Source organism: Leiobunum rupestre, chromosome 2 (assembly GCF_980474605.1).
Source record: "Leiobunum rupestre chromosome 2, qqLeiRupe1.1.hap1, whole genome shotgun sequence".
Classification (NCBI taxonomy): domain Eukaryota; kingdom Metazoa; phylum Arthropoda; class Arachnida; order Opiliones; family Sclerosomatidae; genus Leiobunum; species Leiobunum rupestre.
Window position 1 is genome coordinate 70,642,990 of NC_143385.1, and position 6,000 is coordinate 70,648,989.

Sequence of the window (6,000 nt, forward strand, 5' to 3'; positions counted from 1 at the left end):
TGTTATCATTATTAAATTAATAAAAATGTTATTATTATTAAATTAATAAAAAATTTATCATTATTAAATTAATAAAAATGTTATTATTATTAAATTAATAAAAGTTTTATTATTATTAAATTAATAAATTTTTTATTATTAAGTATATTATTTACAAATAAATATTACCAACTTTACTTTTAATCGAAGAATTCCACCCTACGATTACCTCTTTACCCAAATTCATCAACTACTTATTTAGGCTTGTCTCCCCCATTGTTAAGGGGGAAGACTACAGTGGCCATTGTCTAGTTTCGCGCTATTTCAAGCTGAACTGTTTTATTGTTGTGTATTAACTTATTAAATTAATATTGATGTGTAAAACAGCCTCTTGTTTAGTGCTTAAAATAATTTTGACAATTTTAAATTTCAAAGTAATCTAATTATTACGTTTTAATTCGGACCCCCGGAGCTAAACACGTTGGGCAAGCGCCCAAACTACCCTATAGTAGTTGACCTCTTGAACAATAATTTTTCTCACTAAACTTGCTTTTAAATCATGACATTTTTTTTTAAATATCTAATATTGCAATAAAGTTTCCCCTATTCCCAATATTGTCGGCGGATGTGTAAGTGTTCCCCTGAAGTGCTAAATCTTGTTGGGCACATAAAATAATCACTTCCACGTGTGTAGATAGGACCTCTCTGTTTCTAATAACGTCTAGTCTATGGTGGTCGTTAACCTGGCAAACTATTGATCCCCGGGATTTGGATTCCATGTAGTCTAAGTACATTTTGTAGGCTAGTTGGTGAGAAGATTTGTTGGAAGTGAAGTGTTCTTCGAATTGTGTCCCCATGTTTTTCCAATCTGAAAATCCCTTTAGAAATGCAGTGTTTCTACTGCCTAAAAAATGACGGCAACAAAAACAATACACTGCATCCTTTGCAACTGAATATTCAATCATTTGATATTTGTCATACCAAGAAGAATTGAAACCTCGATTTTTACCGCCAATTAATCTTTTATGAAAAGGATTTAGTTTAGGCTGAACTGGAAAGCAATCGTTATCTAGACTAATATCCAAGTTATTCAACGCGTGTAAGCCCATTTATTTTGAATTGGACACGTTGTTTGATGTATTTTGTGCATGGTTAGAGTTGGGGTTTGCAATTACTTCTGCAATTTCTCCTTCATGAGTCAGTTCCATTTCCATATCAGTACTGACGTTTGGAAGAACTTCAGCAGTATTACTAAAACAGTGACTGTTATCAGTCTCCAAGGATTCTAAACCCTTTCCCAATTCTTTGACTAGGTTTTTCTCAGAACTATAGTTATGGCTTTGCGCCGACGATTTCAAAAAACGTGCCATTGCACCTTTCTGATTACTAACGAAACTATCTTCCCTTTTCCATTTTTCTCATTTTTGGGACCCAGATAAAAATTTTCTGGTACTCATATTTGAAAATGCTACTATTATATACTAATAGCGAAATAACCTTAAAAAGGTTTAAGAAAATAAATCTTAGTTAAAGCTATGTAGTCTTCAAACAGACTTTTTAATAATACCAGCTATATCAAAGCCCTGAAAAAAGCGGTTTGAATATTTTTTCTAGAATAGCTAATTAGCCTTGAAAAAGGCTTTTTGAATAATTTAGCTACTATAGCTAATTAGCCTTTAAAAAGGCTGTATTGGAAAAGTTAGTCTCGGAAGAGACTTAGAAAAAATTTGACTGGGAGATAATCGAAATTGAGAACTACCTGTTTGTTCAGGACAGTGTTTCCACTCTGCGGTAGAGATTTTCGCCTATTTTAGGGGCAATTTTACCAGTTTTCGCCGGTTCTATAGTCGATTTTCGCCGCCGTTTTCACCGCAATTTCCCCCCATTAGATTTACCTTAATTTTTTTAGTGAGTGTCACTGCATATTTTACTTCTCTTTATTTCCAATCTTAGATTTGGGCAATATTTTTTTATTAAAAAAAAATTTATTTCTTCAAATGTTATACATTTTTTATTGGTATATATAAAAATTGAATGGGCGGACTGAAAATATCGAAAAATATTTTCGCCGCAATTTGCGCCGTTTTCAATGGTTTTCGCCGCTTTTTCGCCTTTTCACCGGTTTTAAAATTTATGGTGCCCACCGAGACAGTTTTCGCCGAAAACGCCCTTTTTCGCCGCAAAGTGGAAACACTGGTTCAGGAGCAGAAAACGAAATGAAGAAACGCGCGTTATCTGGGACAAGTCCGACCACCGAAGGTCTAGGTCCTGATATCACGTGATTTCGCAAAAGGGACAAGGAGTAAAAAAGAAAAAACCCTAATCCCCAGGACGCTCTCTATTCAAAGTAGTGACTGGTACGATGCTTTACGCTTCGACTTCAACGTTGCAACGGTTTAAGTCGTATTAAAGAAATCCAGTTTCTCACTTTATGCCCCCTTTTGTAGAATTCCTAGAAACTAAGCTTATGTTTATTGTGTTGGTTGGAGCTAAGTTATCACTGAGGCGAACAGTTGTGTTTTTTTTTTTTGCTGCTTTCCTTGCACGACGGACTTCCCCGCCCCGGGCCAGTCTTTTGTCATATACTCTATATTACTGTTAACAGAGTACACTCTGTTAAATAAGTCTTCGGCCGTTGGGATTTTGGCACTTATTTGCGATTATCTGATAAACTATGAATGATAGCGAGTTGAAAACAATTTTATTTTTAATATTTTACTAATATCTTTCATACCTATAGCTTGATTCACGTGTAGCATATCCATATCCGCCGGAAACGCCAAATATCGTTTTTGACAACCTTTTTAATAATGATGTTACGCCCCTGAAACCTGCATTTTTGGATTCTAAAGGGTCAATTCATATTTCGAAAGTGCCATTGTTTTCCGGCTACGTCAAATGGCTGCTCAGATATGGCCTATTGAAAGTTCGGGTCTCACTCGGAAAATTCTAAAATGCGTAATTAATCAATATTATTAATCCGGCATATAACCACAGCGTTCCAACAACTCGTTAAATCATTATATATGCTTATTGATGAAACGACGAAAGTAGTTTTTTTCGTCAAAAATAAGATATTATTTCTCGGTCGCCTCGAGCATTTTGGAATTTTCAGAGTGAGACCCGAACTTTCAATAGGCCATATCGTAGCAGCCATTTGACGTAGCCGGAAAACAATGGCACTTTCGAAATATGAATTGACCCTTTAGAATCCAAAAATGCAGGTTTCAGGGGCGTAACATCATTATTAAAAAAGTTGTCAAAAACGATATTTGGCGTTTCCGGCGGATATGGATATGCTACACGTGAATCAAGACATAGGTATGAAAGATATTAGTAAAATATTAAAAATAAAATTGGTTTCAACTCGCTATCATTCATAGTTTTTCAGATAATCGCAAATAAGTGCCAAAATCCCAACGGCCGAAGACTTATTTAACAGAGTGTACACTACCAAAAGCAGAAACCACAGAGTTCGCTGCCTTTGTTTGTGTACTCAAGTAATATTGATTTCGAGTATAGGTGGTTCAAAAGGGAACGTTTTGTTAGGGCCATTTAGGACTCTTGGAAATTGGAATTGAATGGAAGTTCTTTTTTTAGGGGGCTAGATGACCAATTTTTAAAAATAAATAAAATTTAAAAATCACATTTGGAGGCCCCAGAGGCAATTTTTTTAAACTTTTAGAGGCCCCTAAAATAGGCCTAAAATTTTTGAACATAGGCACGTGCCTACTTGTGCCTACTGCTGGCGGGGGCACTGCAAACGTTGTAGCTAGGAGGTGGACTCTACCTTGAACTGAGGGAATTTCAGGGAAGGATATTATTGGTGGAAACTGTTAACTGGTCAATAAAAGCTGAGCTCAGCGGAAGCAGTGTTCTTCAATTGTAAATACTGACAATAATCAGCTTCCTATTGAAGTTATTATGTTTTATTTCCAAAAACCGGTTTTAACCGAAGAGGGGAAAAACCGCAGTACAAAAAACCAGTTGTCTGTTAATTCCGACTGTTTCTAACAGCCCTAGTTAAAATACAATAAAAGTCTGAAAGTTTACCTAGGACTGTATGATTAACGTAATAAGAGTGTATAAACGTTGAAATATTTTAACAATTTTAATTTATTTCTTAAAAATCTGCAATGACTTTGGTTCGGTGTTTTTAACTAAACAATTTATTTTTCAGAGTATTACGATTCATTGAAAGTCAAGTAAAGTCTTATATACCTCCAAAAACGATTCAAATTACTTTTCTGATGTCGATTTTCAAAGTATTATTGTACTCTGTTTGGATAATTTGCCTTGAGCTCGCCGTTGATAAAACCATTAGAGCTCATTTGAAACTAAAACCTCACAAATATTATAAATAACTTCTGGTGAATATAAGCAGGTACACTCTGTTTCAAAAGTCTTTAACTTATTTACGAGCTAGGAATGTGTTCCGATTTGTGACCAAACGAGGAAACGTAAAAACTATTTTTTTTGTGCAAGGTTAATTTAGCTTTAATCTTAATTGGGGTCGATTTGAATAGCAAAATTGTTTGAATAAATTATTTCAAAACTCTATATTAAAAGTTACATTTTTTTTAATGTTTGGCCAAACAACGGTTTATCTAATTGGCAAATAAATTAGGTCTAGGATATTATTCCGTTTAGTGGTAGTAGTGCGACAAATAAACAGATATCTCGAAACGTTTATATACAAGCTTTAGATCGTTTAAAAATCGTTACTTCTAAAATATCATAAAATTTTAAGTTAGAGAAAGAACATGAAACACATGTAAATTGTTTATTTTTTATTTTTTTGGCGATAAATAATAGGGTTAATTTAAAAAAATATATATAAATATTTCCCAAATTTTTACTAATCCTTAAATCCACGCATCAGATAAAGACTTACAATGGTATGCGGAGTAGTTAAATAGCGTTTCCACAAGCCGTGTAATATTATATACAGGGTGTTAACTAAAAAACGATACAGAGCCAATTACTCAAAATGTGTTTTATGTAAGAATTTGAAATTTGCAGGTTACATAGAGGGTGCAGGGGGACAAATGACAATGGAAATTTCAATGACCTTGAACCAGGTCTTCAAGGTCATTCAAATTTTATCTCGAGAATCATTAAGATTAGAAGAAAGGTTCCAATTAGAAATGTGTTTTACGTTTAATTTTAAGTCTAAACAGCTTTGATCCGATCTAATTTGACCAATGGGAAGCCGAGAAATGTTAGACCAAAAACCGTAAGGTCGTGTGTGGTATTTTAATCAAGACAAGACATTTAACGGCTTATAAATCGAAAACTACCAGATCTAATTGATCAAAATTGTCGTGACACTCTAAACCGAGCTCTAAACTGAGTGGGGGAGTTCGAAATTGTAACTTATGACCTTGAAACATTAGGTCAAGGTCATTCAAATTTATCTCGAGAACCAGTAGGATTAGGAGAAGGGTTCCAATTGGAAAAATGCCCGCCAAGGTTTTTTAAGTCAATTTAACTTGCACCTGAGGAAAATAAACCAATAAAACTCCTAAATAAATGTTAATTAATTGTTTTAAGACGTACCAAGTATTTTTTTACTTTTTTGAGTTTAAATGTTTTAAACACAAAAGAAACGAAACAAGTAATTGAAATAAATTAGCAACTAATAAACGTTAGAATTATTTACAAAGAATTTAAAAAATAAATAAATAAATAATGAAAAAACTGAAGATTAACTTTCCCAATTCTGCCTGAGCTTCTCTGGTACTACGGCGGGGATTTGCATTAAAATACGCAAAGACATCGACGTCTAAGTTGCTTACTTAGTTTTGTGTTTCTTTACTAATAAAAATACTTGGTACGTCTTAAATTAATTAATTGTCGTTTATTTTGGAGTTTTATTTTTTTATTGAAGACCTGGTTCAAGGTCATTGAAATTTTCATTGACATTGGTCCCCATGCACCCTCTATGTAACCTGCAAATTTCAAATTCTTACATAAAACACATTTTGAGTAATTGGCTCTGTATCGATTTTTAGTTAACAC